Source organism: Arvicola amphibius, chromosome 15 (genome assembly GCF_903992535.2).
Source record: "Arvicola amphibius chromosome 15, mArvAmp1.2, whole genome shotgun sequence".
Taxonomy (NCBI): Eukaryota; Metazoa; Chordata; class Mammalia; order Rodentia; family Cricetidae; genus Arvicola; species Arvicola amphibius.
The window spans coordinates 27,522,560-27,545,215 of NC_052061.1; positions in this window are offsets into that span (position 1 = coordinate 27,522,560).

The following is a 22,656-nucleotide window of genomic DNA, read 5'->3' on the forward strand; positions in this document are numbered from 1 at the left end:
CAACCTGTAGAAGAATGAAAGTAGATCCATATCTATCACCATGCACAAAACTCAAGTCCAAATGGATTAAAGACCTCAATATTAATCTGAACACATTGAGCTTGATAGAGGAGAAAGTGGGAAGTACTCTACAACAAATGGGCACAGGGAACCATTTCCTGCGCATAACCCCAGCTGCACAGACATTAAGGGCAACATTGAATAAATGGGACCTCCTGAAGTTGAGCAGCTTCTGTAAAGCAAAGGACATTGTCACTAAGACACAAAGGCAGCCTACTGACTGGGAAAAGATCTTCACCAACCCTGCAACTGACAAAGGTCTGATCTCTAAAATATATAAGGAACTCAAGAGACTAGACGGTAAAATGCCAATTAACCCAATTAAAAAATGGGGCGCTGAACTGAACAGAGAATTCTCAACAGAAGAAGTTCGAATGGCCAAAAGGCACTTAAGGTCATGCTCAACCTCCCTAGCTATCAGGGAAATGCAAATCAAAACAACTTTGAGATATCATCTTACACCTGTCAGATTGGCTAAAATCAAAAACACCAATAATAACCTTTGCTGGAGAGGTTTTGGGGTAAGGGGTACACTCATCCATTGCTGGTGGGAATGCAAACTTGTGCAACCACTTTGGAAAGCAGTGTGGCGATTTCTCAGGAAATTTGGGATCAACCTACCCCAGGACCCAGCAATTCCACTATTGGGAATCTACCCAAGAGATGCCCAATCATACAACAAAAGCATATGCTCATCTATGTTCATAGCAGCATTATTTGTAATAGCCAGATCCTGGAAACAACCTAGATGCCCTTCAGTGGAAGAATGGATGAAGAAACTGTGGAATATATACATGCTAGAATACTACTCAGCGGTAAAAAACTATGACATCTTGAATTTTGTAGGCAAATGGATGGAAATAGAAAACACTATTTTGAGTGAGGTAACCCAGACCCATAAAGATGAACATGGGATGTACTCACTCATATTCGGTTTCTAGCCATAATTAAAGGACATCGAGCCTATAAATTTGGGATCCTTGAGAAGATAATAAGAAGGTTAACTCCCAAAAAAAGATATAGTAATCCTCCTGGATATTGGAAGTAGACACGATCGCCAGGCAAAATTGGGAACTTGAGGGTTGGGCGAGACTGGGCCAAGGGAAGAGGGGCAGAGAAAAGTGTGAAGGGGAGAACGGGGGGGGGGGAAGCTCGGAGGAATGGGGTGCTTGGGATATAGGAAGGGTGGATATGGGAGCAGGGAAGCATATATCTTAATTTAAGGAGCTACCTGAGGGTTGTCAAGAGACTTGACCCTAGAGGGGTTCCCAGGTTTCCAGGGAGACGCCCCCAGTTAGTTCCTTGGGCAGCTGAGGAGAGGGAGCCTGAAAAGGCCAGTTCCTATAGCCATACTGATGAATTTCTTGCATATCACCATAGAACCTCCACCTGACGATAGATGAAGAAAATGACAGAGCCCCACATTGGAGCACCGGACTGAGCTCCCAAGGTCCTGATGAGGAGCAGAAGGAGAGAGAATATGAGAAAGAAAGTCAGGACCGTGAGGGAACCTCCAGCTGGCGACAGATGGGGAAGGTGACTGAGCCCCACATTGGAGCACTGGACTGAGCTCCCAAGGTCCTGATGAGGAGCAGAAGGAGCGAGAACATGAGGGAGAAAGTCAGGAACGAGAGGGGTGCGTTCACTCATGGAAACGGTGGGACAGAACTAATGGGAGATCACCAACTCCAGTTGGAATGGGACTGATGGATTATGCGACCAAACCCGTCTCTCTGAATGTGGCCAACAGCGGGGGCTGACTGAGAAGCAAAGGACAATGGCTCTGGGCTCTGATTGTTCTTCATGGACGGGCTCTGTGGGAGCCTTCTCAGCTTGGTCGATCACCTTCCTGGACCTGGGGGGAGTTGGGGGGACCTTGGTCTTAGCATAGAGTGGGGAACCCTGATGGCTCCTTGGCCTTGAGAGGGAGGGAGGGGAGGTATGGGTGGAGGGGAGGGGAGGGAAGGGGGAGAAGGAGGGGAGGGAAGGGGGAGGAGGAGGGAAGGGAGGGGGGAGGTGGAGGGACGGAGATGGAAATTTTTAAATATAAAAAAAATAAACCATGAGGAAAAAAAATAAATAAAATAAAAAAAAGAATAATGGGCTAATATAAGTTATAAGAGTTATTAAGAAGCCTGAGCTAATGGGCCAATCAGTTTATAACCAATGTAGACCTCTGTGTGATTTTTGGGGGACTTAACAACTAGGCAGGACAGAAAACTCAGTCAACAGTAAAATAAAAGATAACCTGAAACTATGAGGATTCCTGTGGCCACACCCAATCTCTTGCCTCTACTTCTTCCACCATAAGCATTCAGATTCTTGAATCTGTCCATCCAGGTAATGAAAGAGGTAAAAGATTTCACTCTCTTACATTCCATGCCATGCTCAGTTTTCTTCCTTTAGAGAATGTGTTGTTGGTCATGATTTATGCCTTTTATTTCTTTCTTGTCTATGTCCATTTTTAATTCTAGAAGATAAGAGCTATAGAAGGAAGACAAAAACAAGCAATAATTCTATAGAAAAACTACATGATAAAATAACATTAATGATTAAGAAACAACTACCACCATATGGTAATTTTTCCTCATTTTTTTCTGTTTTAAATTTTATTTTCCTTACTATTGGTTCAGTTCACATTTTCATTTCCATTTTCGTTGGATGCTGTTTTACTTTCCAAAAGTACTTTTTCATTTTTTTAAATAAATTACCTAGTGAGAAGAATTCTCCATACATATCCTTTCTTAATGAATGAGATAAGTTCATGCACCAATAACTTTTAAGATTCTCAGAGTCCCATGGACCATTATGAATTACGTAAGACAGACACATTTATGAGGGGCAAGGGAAGAAAGCATTATTTTCAGCGTTTTGGGAAAGAACATTCTGTACACCTAATTAGAGTTTCAGAATTCAGTTACTGGAAAGAAAATAGAAACTCTTTTTCTTAGAAATGCCATCTGAGTCCTTTTCATAGGAATAGGTACAAAAAGTATCAAATTATTTAGCCCCCAGCTAGGTCCTTGGGCAGCTGAGGAGAGGGTTCCTGAAATGTCCAGATCCTATTGCCATACTCATGAATATCTTGCATATCACCATAGAACCTTCACCTGACATTGGATGGAGAAAATGACAGAGCCCCACATAGGAGCACCGGACTGAGCTCCCAAGGTCCCAATGAGGAGCAAAAGGAGGGAGATCATGAGCAAGGAAGTCAGGACCATGAGGAGTGCGTTTACCCATTGAGACGGTGGGACAGATCTAACGGGAGACCACCAAGACCAGTTGGAATGGAACTGATGGAACAGGGGACCAAACCGGGCTCTCTGAATGTGGCTGATGGTGGAGGAGGACTGAGAAACCAAGGACAACGTCAATGAATGTGAACTCTACAGCATGGACGGGCTCACTGTGAGCCTTAACCTTCACCTGGCGATGGATGGAGATAGAGACAGAGCCCCACATTGGAGCACCGGACTGAGCTCCCAAAGTTCTGATGAGGAGCAGAAGGAGAGAGATCATGAGAAAGAAAGTCAGAACCATGAGGGATGCGTTCACCCACTGAGACGGCAGGAAAGAACTAATGGGAGACCACCAAGTCCACTTGGAATGGGACTGATGGAACATGCGACCAAACTGGACTCTCTGAAAGTGGCTGATGGTGGAGGCTGACCGAGGAGCCAAGGACAATGGCGATGGGCTTGGTCTCTACGACATGTACGGGCTCTGTGTGAGCCTTGTCAGTTTGGTTGCTCACCTTCCTGGACCTGGAGAGAGTTGGGAGGACCTTGGACTCAACATGGTGTAGAGAACCCTGATGGCTCTTTGGCCTGGAGAGGGAGGGAGTGGGGGTATGGGTGGAGGGGAGGGGAGGGAAGGGAGAGGAGGAGGGGAGGAGATGGCAATTTTTAAAAAAAAAATAAATAAACTGGAAAAAAAAACCATAGAGATATTCTGTCTCGAAAAACCAATAAATAAATAAATAAATAAATAAAATAAAAATTAAAAATAAAGAAATGTAAAGAAGGAAGGGAGAAAGGTATTACAGAATTTCTAGGAGAGTCTATATTTCTCAAAATTTTCTTCTATTTTTGTTATAGTTAATTTTATATTTAATCAAGAATGTATGCACACATTTATTATTTATTTATATATTCTCCCATTAATGGATTGAAGATGTTAAATAGTTAAACCAGATCAGTATCAGGAAAACCTAAAATAACATCAATGTATGATAACTAAATATTTAAATATATATTATGAGTTTATAGCTAAATTAAAAACCATGAACATATATAAGAAACTGCTAACTTCAAGGATAGGCAACTTTACTTCATGGTTAGAAACCTTGTTGTAGATCAGCCAAGAGAAAAAGTTATGTGTTACAAGTCAGTGAGGAAGTTATTTTAAACTTTATCAAACATGAAAACGTGTAAATATCAAAGTGTTCTAAGATTCTACACTCCAAACTGGTTAGTTAGTAATCTGTCAGATACCTCTAAGTTCTGTATTCAACAGCTGACCTCAGGAATGAGAAGTCACTGAGTTGCTTCAAATAGGATCATGTTTTGATTTTCCTTCTGTACTGACTGCTAAAAGTGTATAAAATAATTCATTTGAAAATATATATACATAGAGAAGTAAAATCTATTAGGATGAATAAAATTGATGTCACAGAAGTGGAAATAACTGCAAAAATAGAAACATTATTCATATTCTAAAAATATAGCTGTGATTATAAAAATTGAACAATAGTTTGAGAGAAGCATAGAGTACTTGGAATGTGCATAGCACAGGCATTTACTATAAACAAGTAACTGGGACTGTTACAGAGAAAGTTAAGCATGAATTTCCGATGTTGATGTTCAATCTGTGAAACTAGCAAATAAAGAAATATGAGAGAATAAACATTTCACAAAGGTAAAAGGGAGAAAGTAAAAATAAGAAAACGAAGCATCATAAGTGTGGAAGGCATTAGAAAAGATTATGAAATAATTTAAGCTACAAAATTTGTGAGGGGGATACTCAATAATTGGTTATCCAAAACCAAGTGGTCAGTTCTGGATTCACACACACACACACACACACGCACACGCACACGCACACGCACACGCACACGCACACACGCACATACACACACCAACTCTACATGGATGGACTCAGGGAAAGATATACGTGTGTGTGTGTGTGTGTGTGTGTGTGTGTGTGTAAAACGCTCTATGAATTTAAGAGGAATCAAGGAAATTACGAAAAAGGCTGCAGGGAGGGAAGGAAGTGGGAAATGATGTATTTGTATTGTGATTTTTAAAAATTGCATATCTATTGCTGCTGTTCTTGTTCAGTTAGGCAGTCATGATGTTGAGATTTTATGGGTGTCTGTCTAAAATTCTAAGCCTACACAATCACATAGTGAATTCCCTGATTCTCTGATTTTTACAATCTTTCTGCCCTCTCTTTTCCATTTTATTTTCTGACCTTTAGGTGATAGAGTTGTTTTGCAGGTGTATTTATGGAGACTGGCCTCCAAAATGTGTACAGGAGAAAGTTCAAGATTCTTCCATCCTACCCCCCCAAAAAAAACTGTAGGCAACTAATGAATGATGAATACTGAGAGTGAAAGAAATAATCTTTGGTAGGGAAGAACACCTTAACTGACTACCCAATACTAAAACAGCAGTTCTGAAAACATCACATACAAGTAACATTGTACAGTCTGAGGAGGTTGTATTAATTTATTTATGACTCTACATATATATGTATGTACATATTTAACAATAAATGTGATAAGAGGCCACTGATTGAATGAAGCTCAATTATAGTATTTTGTTCTTGTTAAAGGAGACTAAGAAAGCAGATACAGAATCTTTCTGGTTCACTTCTTACAACTTCATGTGCGTATACCATTAAAATTTTTATTTTTAGAGTTGAAAAGAAAGAAAGAGGGAGGGAGGAAAGGAGGAATGGAGGAGAGAAGGAAGGAAGAAACAAAGAAAGGAAGGAAGGAAGGGAGATAGAGAGAGAGAGAGAGAAAAGTATGGAAGGAAAAGTTTGCAGGGAGCAAAGGGAAAGGAAAATGATGTAATTATTTTATTCTAAAAAATAAAATAATAAAGATGAAAAATAGCATTATACATGCAGGATGAGATCCACTCTGTGTTTTCTTATGTGAACTCCATAATAAGGTGGCTCAATGTGAGTTGTTCTTATAGCTATGTCAGTAATGTCCTTTTCAGCATAAAAGACCCACAGCACGTATTTCTCACATACAGAGCTTCTTCCCAGCATCTGGTTCATGGCTTCAGGAAGGCTTTTCTTGTACTTGGGAAAGACAAAGATGGGCGTGCACTTTGACTCTCATGATGCTGTCATCAATTATAATTCTTTATTGAATTTTGTTCATATTGCAGAGAAAATATAGCTCTTTCAAAAGGCAGAAGTATCCTAAAACACTTGCAATGTTTTCTGTTGATCATTCTTTTTTTTCTCTCTCTCATGGTTTATTTTTTTTATATTTAAAAATTTCCATACCCTCCTCCCCCCCTTTCCTCCCCTCCTTCTCCCCCTTCCCTCCCCTCCCCTCCACCCATACCTCCCCTCCCTCCCTCTCAAGGCCAAGGAGCCATCAGGGTTCCCCACTCTATGCTAAGACCAAGGTCCCCCCAACTCCCCCCAGGTCCAGGAAGGTGATCGACCAAGCTGAGAAGGCTCCCACAGAGCCCATCCATGCAGAAGAATCAGAGCCCAGAGCCATTGTCCTTTGCTTCTCAGTCAGCCCCCGCTGTTGGCCACATTCAGAGAGACGGGTTTGGTCGCATGATCCATCAGTCCCATTCCAACTGGAGTTGGTGATCTCCCATTAGTTCTGTCCCACCGTTTCCATGAGTGAACGCACCCCTCTCGTTCCTGACTTTCTCCTCATGTTCTCGCTCCTTCTGCTCCTCATCAGGACCTTGGGAGCTCAGTCCAGTGCTCCAATGTGGGGCTCAGTCACCTTCCCCATCCGTCGCCAGCTGGAGGTTCCCTCACGGTCCTGACTTTCTTTCTCATGTTCTCTCTCCTTCTGCTCCTCATCAGGACCTTGGGAGCTCAGTCCGGTGCTCCAATGTGGGGCTCTGTCATTTTCTTCATCTATCGTCAGGTGGAGGTTCTATGGTGATATGCAAGAAATTCATCAGTATGGCTATAGGAACTGGCCTTTTCAGGCTCCCTCTCCTCAGCTGCCCAAGGAACTAACTGGGGGCGTCTCCCTGGAATCCTGGGAACCCCTCTAGGGTCAAGTCTCGTGACAACCCTCAGGTAGCTCCTTAAATTAAGATATATGCTTCCCTGCTCCCATATCCACCCTTCTTATATCCCAAGCACCCCATTCCTCCGAGCTCCCCCCATTCTCCCCTTCACACTTTTCTCTCCCCATCTTCCCTTGGCCCAGTCTCGCCCAACCCTCAAGTTCCCAATTTTGCCTGGCGATCGTGTCTACTTCCAATATCCAGGAGGATTAGTATATCTTTTTTGGGCGTTCACCTTCTTATTATCTTCTCAAGGATCCCAAATTTATAGGCTCGATGTCCTTTAATTATGGCTAGAAACCGATTATGAGTGAGTACATCCCATGTTCATCTTTTTGGGTCTGGGTTACCTCACTCAGAATAGTGTTTTCTATTTCCATCCATTTGCCTGCAAAATTCAAGATGTCATAGTTTTTTACCGCTGAGTAGTATTCTAGCATGTATATATTCCACAGTTTCTTCATCCATTCTTCCACTGAAGGGCATCTAGGTTGTTTCCAGCATCTGGCTATTACAAATAATGCTGCTATGAACATAGATGAGCATATGCTTTTGTTGTATGATTGGGCATCTCTTGGGTAGATTCCCAATAGTGGAATTGCTGGGTCCTGGGGTAGGTTGATCACGAATTTCCTGAGAAACCGCCACACTGCTTTCCAAAGTGGTTGCACAAGTGTGCATTCCCACCAGCAATGGATGAGTGTACCCCTTACCCCACAACCTCTCCAGCAAAGGTTATTATTGGTGTTTTGGATTTTAGCCAACCTGACAGGTGTAAGATGATATCTCAAAGTTGTTTTGATTTGCATTTCCCTGATAGCTAGGGAGGTTGAGCATGACCTTAAGTGTCTTTAGGCCATTCGAACTTCATCTGTTGAGAATTCTCTGTTGAGTTCAGCACCCCATTTTTTAATTGGGTTAATTGGCATTTTACCGTCTAATCTCTTGAGTTCCTTATATATTTATTTTTTATTTTTTTTTGATTTGGCATCAATAACTTTAATTTCTCTTATTAGTACATATTTCTGACCAAAGAACAGACATCTGAAAACCACAATGATGTGCAGTAAAGAATATTAAAGACTAACACTAATCAGACTTAGCACAGAAAAATTATGTGAGCAACCACAATAAATAACTATATAACCTGCCAACAATTTGGAAAATTACTCAATAATGACATTAATACTTCCAGGTATAATTGCTTTGAAAACCTTGGACTCATTGTGGAAATGTATTTATTTTAGAGATCAGACCTTTGTCAGTTGCAGGGTTGGTGAAGATCTTTTCCCAGTCAGTAGGCTGCCTGTGTGTCTTAGTGACAATGTCCTTTGCTTTACAGAAGCTGCTCAACTTCAGGAAGTCCCATTTATTCAATGTTGCCCTTAATGTCTGTGCAGCTGGGGTTATGCGCAGGAAACGGTTCCCTGTGCCCATTTGTTGTAGAGTACTTCCCACTTTCTCCTCTATCAAGCTCAATGTGTTCAGATTAATATTGAGGTCTTTAATCCATTTGGACTTGAGTTTTGTGCATGGTGATAGATATGGATCTACTTTCATTCTTCTACAGGTTGACATCCAGTTATGCCAGCACCATTTGTTGAAGATGCCCTCTTTCTTCCATTGTGTACTTTTGGCTCCTTTATCAAAAATCAGGTGTTCGTAGGTTTGTGGTTTAAGATCCGGGTCTTCTATACGATTCCATTGGTCAACTTCTCTGTTTTTATGCCAAAACCAAGCTGTTTTCAATACTGTAGCTTTGTAATAGAGTTTGAAGTCAGGGATGGTAATGCCTCCAGAAGTACCTTTATTGTATAAGATTTTTTTGGCTATCCTGGGTTTCTTGTTTTTCCATATAAAGTTGATTATTGTCCTCTCAATCTCTGTGAAGAATTTTAATGGGACCTTGATTGGGATTGCATTGAATCTATAGATTGCTTTTGGTAGAATTGCCATTTTTACTATGTTGATCCTCCCAATCCACGAGCAGGGGAGATCCTTCCATTTTCTGGTATCCTCTTCAATTTCTTTCTTCAAAGACTTAAAGTTCTTGTCAAATAAATCCTTCACTTCCTTGGTTAGAGATACTCCCAGATATCTTATGCTATTTGTGGCTATTGTGAAAGGTGATACTTCTCTGATTTCCCTCTCTGCTTCCTTGTTCTTTGTGTATAGGAGGGCAACTGATTTTTTGGAGTTGATCTTGTAACCTGCCACGTTACTGAAGGAGTTTATCAGCTGTAGGAGTTCTTTGGTGGAGTTTTTGGGGTCGCTTATGTATACTATCATATCATCTGCAAATAATGAAAGTTTAACTTCTTCCTTTCCAAATTGAATCCCCTTGATTCCCTTATGTTGTCTTATTGCTATTGCTAGAACTTCAAGCACTATATTGAAGAGATAAGGAGAGAGTGGACAGCCTTGTCGTGTTCCTGAATTTAGTGGGATAGCCTTGAGTTTCTCTCCGTTTAATTTGATGTTAGCTGTCGGCTTGCTGTAAATAGTTCTTATTATATTTAGGAATGACCCTTGTATCCCTAATATCTCCAAAACTTTTATCATAAAAGGGTGCTGAATTTTGTCAAATGCTTTTTCAGCATCTAATGAGATGACCATGTGGTTTTTTTCCTTCAGTTTATTTATATGATGGATTACATTGATAGATTTTCGTATGCTGAACCAGCCCTGCATCTCTGGGATGAAGCCTACTTGATCGTAATGGATAATTTTGCTAATGTGTTCTTGGATTCAGTTTGCCAGTATTTTATTGAGAATTTTTGTGTCAATGTTCATGAGTGAGATTGGCCTGTAATTCTCTTTCTTGGTTGAGTCTTTGTGTGGTTTAGGTATCAGGGTAACTGTGGCTTCATAGAAGGAATTTGGCAGTGACTCTTGTGTTTCTATATTATGAAATACCTTAAGGAGTATAGGTATTAGGTCTTCTTGGAAGTTCTGGTAGAATTCCGCATTGAAACCATCTGGTCCTGGGCTCTTTTTGGTAGGGAGGTTTCTGATAACAGTTTCTAATTCTTCGCGACTAACAGGACGATATAGAGCATTTACCTGGTCCTGGTTTAACTTTGGTATATGGTAGTTATCTAAAAAACTGTCCATTTCTTTTACATTTTCCAAATTTGTGGCATACAGGCTTTTGTAGTAAGATCTAATGATTCTCTGAATTTCCTCTGTGTCTGTGGTTATGTCCCCCTTTTCATTTCTGATCTTATTAATATGCGTGTTCTCCCTCTGCCGTTTGATTAGTTTGGCTAGGGGTTTGTCAATCTTGTTGATTTTCTCCAAGAACCAGCTTCTTGTTTCATTGATTCTTTGGATTGTTTTCTGTGTTTCTATTTTGTTGATTTCTGCCCTCAGTTTGATTATTTCCAGTCTTCTACTTCTCCTAGGTGAGTCTGCTTCTTTTTTTTCCAGAGCTTTCAGGTGTGCTGTTAAGTCACCAATGAGTGCTTTCTCCGTTTTCTTTAAGTGGGCACTTAGTGCTATGAACTTTCCTCTTAGCACTGCTTTCATTGTGTCCCATAGGTTTGAGTATGTTGTGCCTTTGTTTTCATTAAATTCAAGAAAGACTTTAATTTCTTTCTTTATTTCTTCCTTGACCCAGGTGTGGGTCAGTAGTTGACTGTTCAGTTTCCATGAGTTTGTGGGCTTTCTGGGGGTAGCATTGTTGTTGAATTCTAATTTTAATCCATGGTGATCCGATAAGACACAGGTGGTTACTAATATTTTTTGTAACTGTGGAAGTTTGCTTTGTTACCAAGTATATGGTCAATTTTCGAAAAGGTTCCATGAGCCGCAGAGAAGAAGGTATATTCTTTCCTATTTGGGTGGAATGTTCTATAGATGTCTGTTAAGTCCATTTGGTTTCATTACCTCCATTAAGTCTTTCAATTCTCTGTTAGGTTTCTGTCTGATTGACCTGTCCATTGGTGAGAGAGGAGTGTTGAAGTCTCCAACTATTAGTGTGTGTGGTTTGATGGCTGCCTTGAGTTCTAGAAGTGTTTCTTTTACATAAGTGGGAGCTTTTATATTAGGGGCATAGATATTCAGGATTGAGACTTCATTCTGATGGATTTTTCCTGTTATGAGTATAAAGTGTCCCTTTCCATCTCTTCTGATTGATTTTAGTTTGAAGTCAACTTTGTTGGAAATTAGTATGGCCACACCCGCTTGTTTCTTAGGTCCATTTGCTTGATAAACCTTTTCCCAACCCTTTACTCTGAGTAGGTGTCTGTCTTTGTGGTTGAGGTGTGTTTCTTGTAAACAGCAAAATGTTGGATTCTGTTTTCGTATCCAGTGTCTTAGCCTGTGCCTTTTTATAGGTGAATTGAGTCCATTGATATTAAGTGATATTAATGACCAGTGGTTGTTAACTTCAGTCATTTTTAGTAGTAGAGTTTGTGTGTTTCCCTTCTTCTAGTTGTGCTGGTGAAGGGTCGCTAGATGCCTGAGTTATTGTGGGCGTTGTTGGACTCCTTGGTTTGTGATTTTCCTTCTATTACTTTCTGCAAGGCTGGATTTGTGGCTGCGTATTGTTTAAATCTGTTTTTTGTCCTGGAATATCTTGTTTTTCTCCATCAATGGTGAATGCAAGCTTTGCTGGGTATAGTAGTCTAGGCTTGCATCCATGTTCCCTTAGTGTCTGTAGCACATCTATCCAAGCTCTTCTGGCTTTCATGGTTTCCATTGAGAAATCAGGTGTAATTCTGATAGGTTTCCCTTTATATGTTATTTGACCTTTTTCCTTTGCAGCTCTTAATATCTGTTCTTTATTCTGTATGTTTTGTGTTTTGATTATTATATGGCGTGGGGATGTTTTCTTTTGATCCAGTCTATTTGGTGTTCTGTAGGCTTCTTGTACCTTCATAGGAACATCCTTCTTTAGGTTGGGAAAGTTTTCTTCTATAATTTTGTTGAATATGTTTTCTGGGCCTTTGAGTTGTAATTCTTCTCCTTCTTCTACCCCAATTATTCTTAGGTTTGGTCTTTTCATGGTGTCCCAGATTTCCTGAATGTTTTGTGTTAAGAATTTGTTAGATTTGTTTAGTTCTTTAATCTGTGAGTTTATTTCCTCTATAGTATCTTCAGAGTCCGAGATTCTTTCTTCCATCTCTTGTATTCGGTTGGAAATACTTGTCTCTGACGTTTCTGTTCGTTTACTCAGAGTTTCCATTTCCAGTCGTCCCTCAGATTGTGTTTTCTTCAATACCTCCATTTCATTTATCAGGTCTTGTACTGTTTCCCTTACCTGTTTGATTGCTTTTTCTTGTTTTTCTTGTTTTTCTTGGGTATCTTTGAGAGATTTATTTATTTCGTCTACCTTTCTGTTTGTCTTCTCCATTTCTTTATTGCAGTTTTTTACCTCCTGTTTAAGGTCTTCTATTATTTTCATAAAGTACTGTTTAATGTCGGTTTCTTCTATATCTTCTGGGGTAGGGTGTTCAATTCTTGTTGTTTCGGGATGTCTGGATTGTGGTGATGTCATGTTGCCTTTCATGTTGTTGGAGGAGCTCCTGCATTGGCGCCTGCCCATCTCTTCCTTCAAAAGGAGCCCGGAGGCGCTTGGTGTCCTAGACCAATCTTTGCTGTGACTGAAACTGGTTGGATCTCCCCAGTGCCAGAGGTGGATCTATTCCTTGTGGACAAACTGAAGAAGCCCACACTCCCTTGCAGGAATCCTCAGACCATCCTGGAGGCCAGAGTCTGACTCCTCTGGGTGGATGGCCTTAGAACAGGAGCAGGACACCAGTTCAGATGGAACTGAACTGGTGGAATACCACACAGCGAACCTGGCAGCACAATCTGAAGGAGCCCGCACCCCTCCGCAGGAATCCTCAGACCTGCCTGGAGGCCAGAGTCTGACCCCTTTGGGTGGATGGCCTTAGGGCAGAAGCAGGACACCTGAGAACACTAGGGAAAGCTTGGGAGACACAGGGACGGGAGAAACAGACACAAGCCTGCAGAGGGAAGTGGGGGTATGGGGTCTGTGCTCTCTTCCAGGGCAGGTTGCCCCAGGGTCCGCATTCACTCACCAGTTCAGAAGGAATGTCAGTGGACAGGATCAGGGATTCCAGGCAGCCCAGGGTCGCAGCCCAGACAAAAGGGCCAAGGTCTCTTCCTTCCAGAAAAATATATCTGAAAGATCTTCAGAGATGCTCATATTCAATTTTTGTGGTTAGATAAACCCCTGATTTTGATAGTTGTAAACTGAAAAGGAAAAGAAAAAAAGTCCGTGACTCACCTTTTGTACTTTTTTTTCCATTTGTGTCTCATTCTTTCCCACTTCCAGCTCTCTTGTTTGCCTTTAAAAGTCCATCTTACTAGAACTGTCTCTTTTTTGAATGCCATTAGTTATTTAGTAATACTATTTATTTCCCACTCTGCTTCTCATTGCTTAGTTCATACTTGGGTTTATTCTTTTTTATTTAGTGTTGATTCTACTAAGGTGGAACTTAAAACATTTTAATTGATTTTTATTGAGCTCTACATTTTTCTCTGCTCTCCTCCCTGCTTCTTCCCTCCCCTTTAACATTCTCCTAATGTCCCCATGCTCCCAATTTTCCCAGGAGATCTTGTCTTTTTCTACTTCCCATGTACATTAGATGTATGTATGTCTTTCTTAGGGTTCTCAGAGTTGTCCAGGTTCTCTGGTATTGTGATTTGTGTGCAGGTTTTCTTTCCTTTATGTTTAAAAATCACTTATGAGTGAGTAAATGTGATAATTGTCTTTCTGGGTCTGGGTTACCTCACTCAAAATGATGTTTTCTGGATCCATTCATTTGCCTGCAAAATTCAAGTTGTCACTATTTTTTCTGCTATGTAGTACTCCATTGTATAAATGTACCATATTTTCTTTATTCATTCTTTGGTTGAAGGGAATATAGGTTGTTTTCCAAGTTCTGGATATGACAAACAATGCTGCTATGACCATAGTTGAGCACATGTCCTTGTGGCATGATTGAGCATCCTTTGGATATATACCCAAAAGTGGTATTACTGGGTCTTGAGGAAGGTAGTTTCCTAATTTTCTGAGAAATTGCCACTACTGACATCCAAAGGGGCTGTACCAGGTTGTATTACCACCAGCAATGCAGGAGTGTTCCCTTTACCCCACAACCATCTCCAGCATAAGTAGTCATTAGTGTTTTTGATCTTGGCCATTCTTGTATGTGTAAGATGGAATCTCAAAGTTGCTTTAATTTGCATTTCTCTAATGAATAAGGATGTTGAATATTTCCTTACATGTCGTTCAGTCATTTTAGTCTCCTCTGATGAGAGTTCTCTGTTTAGGTCTATACTCCATTTTTTATTGGATTATTATAATTTTTTGGTGACCAATTTCTTGAGTTCTTTATATATTTTGGAGATCAAACATCTGTCTGATGTGGGGTTAGTGAAGACCTTTTTCCATTTTGTAAGCTGTCATTTTGTCTTGTTGACCATGTCCTTTAACTACCCAGGCATCCCTTTACCTCTACATCCTCTAGGAGGCATTACTGAATCACATGGTATCATGAGTCAAGTAGAGTACACAGAAGTCCTGGACTCTGAGAAGGGATATTGTTTAGCCTAAGGCCTTCTGGCTTTCTAATACTGTCTTAGCAAATAGAAGCAGAGGAAAAAAATGGAAGTTTCAAGACACATCTTTTGACAAGACTTATAACCTACTGTCCCTTACACAGATATTTTAAGAAGGAGATATGACATAAGAACCATGTTTATGTTGCACGAAAGATGGAAACTATTACATCCAAGAAATCAAAAATACTGTCAAGAATATTTGGTAACAAAAAGAGTTAGTTTTTTAGCATCTACAAATATGTATATATACCAAGCACATATCTGTAAATGTTTTGTGATTGTTTAAGAAGGAACTTGCTCACTTTAATGCACTCAGTGTACTAATGGTGAAAGAACCACACACATAAGAAGTTTAAATCATAATATATTTGTAGGGTCCTTAGTCCATAAACAAATACACAAATCAAATACATATGTGTATTCATAGCTCCAAAATGCAGCATTTAATATTTATATTTTGATGGAAAAAATCTTTTAATGCAATATATTGTAATTACACATTCCCCTACCGCAACTGCAAGTACAGAATTTTTAAATCTAGTAAGTTATTTCTTCTGAATGGTGCACCCAAACATAGCTTTCTTTCATTTTTCATGCTTTTTCTGTTTTATTTTGGGGTTTTTTGGAATATGACTAATTTCTTTCAACTAGCATGCTATTTTTATCCCTAGGGAGGGAAAGAGAAGCTTAAAGAGTATCTGTGTGTAGTATCACAAGATATGACAGACATTAGCAACATTTAAAATGTGTAAAGCAATTTGAAGGGAAGCAGAATTCTCAAGGGAAAAGAAACATACATGTGCGGAACTCCTTTGTCATAGAGAGTTTTCACGGTATGTAGTGTCTGGGTTGCTGATTCTGGCCCTTCAAAGAGGTTGCCATGTATCTCATAAATAATCAGTTATTTATCTTCTTTCCAGGAAAAAATGCATACTCAATATTTACTAAAAAGAAGAACTTATTATAAATTTCATTGATATATAAATAAAAATATTTTGGGTAGTTGGAGAGATGCCCCTTTGTTAGGAGGATGTACTTACTATTCTTGCAAAGAATCCGAGTTTGGTCCCAGCACCCACATTTGGTGTCTCACAAATTTCTGTAACTTCAACTAAAGGGATCTGCTGACTTCTGAACAAAATATGTATAAGCACTTACTCTTGTTCATTCTTACACACACACACACACACACACACACACACACACACACACACACTAAAAGTATCTTTAATTAAGGTATCCATTTAAATCTTCTCTAGTTTGCAAAAGAAAGTAGAAATGGTGGTGTTCATTACTTTAAGTTCAAATCCAATAATGTCTTTGTTGTGACAGCATGTTTTCCCGGATTAATAAACATTTACTGAGATTATGATGCCAGGAAATACTCTTTGAGGCAAAAAAAAAAAAAAAAAACCAAAACATTAGTTTTTTTACAAAGTGTGTCAGAAACCTCAGGACTTCCTACAGGATTTACATGCTAATCTTGCCAGAGAACAAAGGTGGCAGGCAGGAAAGGGTCAGCCAGGTAACTGATAGGAAGAGAGGCAACTTGCATAATTTCTAAGCTAATCTAAAGATCCTCTTTTAGATGGTGAGATTGCCACGTTTAATAAGACCGCACCCTTATCATTTCTATGGTGCTTAAATGCCAGTAGCTACATTTTGAGAGGTGAGTGTGTGCTGCCTAATTTCTAAACCATTTAAGTTGTGAAATAAACTTTGTCTAATCACTCATAAACCTCCATGGATGGAAATAAGAGGCCATGAAATGAAAGGCCTGCTGCGCGGAGGTCACAGAAACCCTGTGACTCTGCATTCTGCACTTATTGGAAGCCAGACTTTTTGGAAGGATATCCTTCCTCATCTTACTGCAGAAAGCAAACATCTTACAATTGTATCAATGGCAAAATTGTGTCAAGGGTCAAGGTATAACTAGAATACCACCAAAACTGCTTTAAGTATTCTTTGCTGGAGACAGCTAATTTAACCACATGTTTCCAGTTCTTTGGGGACTATTGTAATTTGATAGCATCCTGTGGAGACAAGGTTGTAGGAAAGAAAATGCTAAAGAGACTTCCTTTAGAAAGCACAGCTCAAATAAGCTAAGTTTTATAGCTCCTCAACTGGTTTTCACAAAGTTTGAATAAAGGTATATTCATTGCTTTGTTCTTGTTTGTTTGTTTAATAGATATCTCTCCCTTTTATTTTTTTTCCTGAGCAATACTACCTGGAGCCCAAATAACTCAACAACAAGAAATATTTCAAAGCTAAGGATAAGCAGAAGCCATAAAGAATTCAGCTTAATTGTCTTCACAAATCTAATCTGACTATTCTCATAATGCTCTCTTCCCCGGGTGCCTCTGCTTCAGACCTTTTGTGTCATGAGAAGAACAATTAACACAGACTTTAGAGTGCAGGTTATATATTGGAAAGGAGATGTTCCCATTCTTGCAGGATCTCAGAGAAAACAAAATTAGATGTTGATGTAGAGATTTTCTGCAATAACCAGGTATCATCACCTGTTATGAGCCAATTTGAAAGCTGATGTTTTTCTCTTGAGGATTTATCACTAAAAATTGAGCCAAGATCATGACACTGAGGGGAAAAAAGGAAGTGATTTTTTCACTACTTGACTTTCAGCTATGGCTCAAATGACTGTTTTAATGAGCGTTTAAAGGAGGGACTGAAAGTAGCTGGGGGAAAGTAGACTAGGCAGATTTCTCCCAAGGGATTTAGAAAATAGCTTTGACGAAAGTGCATGCTGCAGAATAATAAATCCTTGAAATGTTACTAAACTGAAAACAGAAAATGATTAGCTGTGTTTGGGAAAATGGACATTTAAGTAAACCAAAAATCTTATTCTGTTTTATACTTCTTATAATATTCAAAAGAGAATTTGTTATCACTTTTCTTGAAAGAGAAAAGATACAAAGTGGATGATTCTGCAAATTGTAATTGCTCCTGTACTCAACTTTTTGCTGAACATTTAATGGGTGAAGGGTTCTTTGCTGTCAACACTGCAAAAGGGCATTGTTCTATTCCAAGCATTTTCCACACTGTGTGGGTCACTTAAATGTTTTTATTTTTGAATTTAAAATGTAATTATTATTTCCCCTTCACCTTCCTCCCACTAGCCTTTCCTATTTACTCCCTTTTGTTCTCTCTTTCTCTCTCTCTCTCTCCGTGTGTTCATGAGTCTGTATTTACAGAGAGTACACATGTTTGTCTATTTCTAAGAATTCCGTCATTATTTTTCAGTAAGTATTCTCCAAAAATATGAAAGAATTTCAGTACACAGTATATCTACATTGTTAAAAAAAAGAACAAATTCAAGAATTTCAAGCAGCTTAAACTTCTAATATGACAAATCCAGGAAATGAGCCTAATTATGTTGTCCACTCTCCCTATTCTCCAGCAGCTAATATGAATACTGTTAGTAAAGCCAGAACTTATATCAAAGCAAAAGCTGGAATCAGTTTCACCCAATAACCATCCCCATTGTGCCAAAGAAAATAATGATTACTATGTGTGTGTTCTAAGAAAAATTAAACAAAAAGTGTTTCCAATACTTTGCTTTTCCAATATCATTACCTGTGTCCCAGAGTTAGAAAAATAAATTTAATATTTGGTAAGTATATATATATAAATTATTAATCTAGAAAACCAAAGTGTCTTTCCAAGATATGCTCAGGCATTGCACAGCACAAAAAATCTGTTGGATACTGAAAGAACAGTATCAAAAGTAAGACTGTATTGTATCTTACCATTCTATCCAAAATTTATGTATCCGATCTTTTTTTTTTAAGAGAAAGACCAGGTCCATGATGACACAATCTATACAAGTTTTCAATTTAATGGTTCATCATCCCTTAATACATTATGTGTTCCTTCTTCCACATTCATGTTCACTTTAGAATTTTACAAACATGCGTGTCATGAGATGGTGTCATTGAGGAGTACCATAGAAGTCAGGAAGAGCAGTGGTTCTCAACCTTCTTAAAGTTGTGACCCATTAATAAAATTACTCATGTTGCAGTGAACCCCAAAAATATTTTTTGTACTTTATAGCTGCTATTATTAATATTAATAATATAAATATCTTATATTCAGAATAAATGATATGAGACCTCTCTGAAAGGATCAATCAACCATGAAAAGGTTTGTGCCTCATAGGATGAGAATTCTTAGGAGAGAGGTTCTGCATTCCTTCTTCTTGATGTTAACTGGAAATGGGGAGGTGTGTGTAACTTATGAATAATAACCATCACCTTCCAGAACAGCCATTGCATTTGTTTGTTTCTTGAGCATTTTGTTTGCTTTTGCTCTGCTTCCTGCTTTAAAAAGCAGACGGTGCCGGGCAGTCGTGGTGCACGCCTTTAATCCCAGCACTCGGGAGGCAGAGGCAGGCGGATCTCTGTGAGTTCGAGACCAGCCTGGTCTACAAGAGCTAGCTCCAGGACAGGCTCTAAAGCTGCAGAGAAACCCTGTCTCGAAAAAAAAAAAAAAAAAAAAACCAAAAAAAAGCAGACGGTATAGACACCATGTGTATGGAATTTAAGGGTCGTGCCAGTTTTAAACAGAAGAGCATTCTAAATTGTAAGAACTCTATATAACTCTGGTAGTTTGTAATTTGTAATCACAACATTAACAAGTTTATGTTTAATTAAGGATCTGAAATAAAAACATAATAAAGAAAAATGTAAAGCCAGTTTAAGAATCTCAAAGGCACAAGTGCAACTGTAAAGTGATAAAAATCTAAGAAATATAGACTTCCCAATTGTGAAGCTATTAACTTTTTTTTCATTCAGTGAATTTATACTACTGGTATTTTGATTGCTGTCTTATTCAACTGCCCCCCCTTTTTCCAACTTCCTTCTATTTTATCTGAACAAATAAATAAACCTATAGTAACAGTAAGTCACCGGAGAAAAGTAAGACATTATTGAATAGCCAAGGAGGAGATCTGGTCCAGGAATAAAGTAGTCCTTTTCAGAGCCTGCCATTCTGACAGCTATCTTGTTTGGTGTCTTGCAGAGAGTAGATAATATCACAGCTTGTCACGGAAGCAAAGAACTAAAAGGCCAAAACAGAGCCCTCAAAAAGGAGCTGAGTTATAGACTTTGCTTCCTTACATCCCACTTCTTTGAAAATGATGAAGCTAGGGTTCTAAAAAGAAGGATGCCTTCAGCTTTTTGCCCACTTGATTTATAAACAATGGGAATGGAGTAGGCACTGTGATAAGAACACCTAAGAAAGTATGTACAGATTCATAGTGTAGTAGAGTCCATAGGACTCGACTCTACATGTCCCGATTTCACGTTGAATACTTTGCATGTTTTTTTTTAAGAGAACTTTCCTAGGTCTGGAATAAAGGCCCAGTCAATGAGTTGCATGTCAAGCAAGCATAGGTATCTAAGTTTTTAATCTCTGGCATTAACCTTACAATCTGGGTGTGGTGGTGTTTTTACAGTTGCAATTCTGTGGACATAAAAACAGCATGATCCTTCATGTTTGCTTGCCAGACAATGTAGCTGAATTGGTGAGCTCCAGGTTCAGTAAGCTGACCATTTTTCAAGGTCCTAATAACAACCAGAATACTTGTTAGAAGGAAGCAGGAAGAAGATATGGACATTTAGACACTGGTATGCAAGGAAAATCGTACTTTTGTCTAACACCCTACCCTATAAAATGAAACTCAAAATGACTGGACACTTAATATAAAATGTAAAACACTAAAATTCCTAGAAAAAATTTAGGAGAAAAATTCTTTAATATAGGTCTTGTTCAATGACATATAAGTAAAATCATAACCATAGGGAATGAAAGCAGGATACAAAATGATGATGATGATGATGATGATGATGATGATGATGATGATGATGATGATGATAATGAATAATGATAAAGCCTCACACAGGGGCTGGCACGATGGTTCAGGGATAAAAATGATTCCAAGTCCATTGACTGGAGTTTCGTTTCAGGATCTCGTGTGGTTGAAAGAGAAAAGCAAGTCTCAAAAGATGACCTTTGTCCTCTAAATGTGTACCGTTTCTCATGACCAAATTCTATATACAAATAACTCACTGAATAATTATGAATGGTTTATATACAGCAAAATATCACAAACAAATGGCAGTTAAGTACATATTGTAAAACAGTTTGGGTACCATACACTTGAAAGGGAGTTCATTTTTATAATATTAAATGGGTCACAAAACTATATTTGAGTATCAAGGTATACATTAGTACCAAGGGATGTAATTACCAATGGATAGAGCACTTAGTTTTCCTAAGAAGACAACAACAAAACAAAGCAAAACCTGAAAAAAGTCAACAAAACTAATTAAACTCAGCCCACAGGTGCAATAGAGATGCTTATAACTATTTTAGAGTTTCCAAATTAAACCCCCAGTGATGTATCACCTCACACAAGAAAACAGAGAGGGTGAGGGGAATTGAGAGAACGTAGGTGGAGTGAAAATGGAACAGAGGAAGTGCAGCGGTTGAGAGTCTGGCATGCAGAAGGTCTTGGGTTCAATCCCCAATGCTGGAAACTGTAAACAAAAAAATTAAAAGAAAGAGAACAAGAGGTGATGAAAGTGTGTAGACAGAAAACCTTTCACATTTGATGTGCAAATATTAGTTAATACAATTACTGTATGGAAAAGAGTATGAATATTCCTCAAAAGTTATGTGGTCCCAATATCACATTCCTAGATATATATCCCCAATAAGGAAATTCAGGATTTCAGAAATAAATCTACCCTCCATTTTTATGGACACAAAATTCAGTGGAGTGAAAATAAGAAAAACAAATAACTTGAGAGTCCATGAATGGGAAAAGAAATACATATGTGTGTATATGTATATAATATATAGCATACATATTGTGTATATATAAAATGGGGTATTATTTAGATACCATAAAAATAAGGAAAGTTTTTAAATTTGAAAACTTTGAGTGAGCCTGAAAGAAATTATTTTAAATAAAATAATACAAATTCAGAAATGCAATGCTGTCTGTCTCAATTTACATGTGAAAAATTTAAAATATAGAATCATAGTGGAACAAATATTTCCAAACGGTGTGGGTAGTGTGGAAATAATAATAACGTGTTACTCAGAGAGTAGCCTCTTCTATTTTCAGCATTAAAATATTTGCAGTTAATATCTGGGAGATGAGTAATAGTGACAATCATATATTTGTGTATTATATAACACCATTTTACATGTAGACTGAGATACTTTTGTTTTCCAATTAAATATTTTAAAATAAAAATAAATCGAATTGGTATTGACAGCAAGATTAAGGAAAGAAGAGACAAATAAGATGAAAGGACTGAAGGAGGTGAGTAGGGAGTGAAGGAATGTCCCAGAGCCGGTTTCAAATACGTAGACATGTCGCTAGTCAAGTGTCAGAGGAAGCCTTCAGGAACAAAATAAAGTGTCCCATAAACTTCAAATTGATTACACAAATCTAGACCTATTTTAGATATTTGACTTCAAGAAGAACAAAATAATGAATATGTCTGACTTTAAGCTACAGAAACTATAATTTGTTGCTACAACAATCAAAGCTAATATATGGATTCCTTTATCAGGATTATTACCGCTCAACTTGGAATGATCACAATGCTTCCTTTAGGTCAGAAGATTTCACTCAGGGACCAACAGTAATAGTATGATAATTTAAAAAATGTGTATTTACATCATT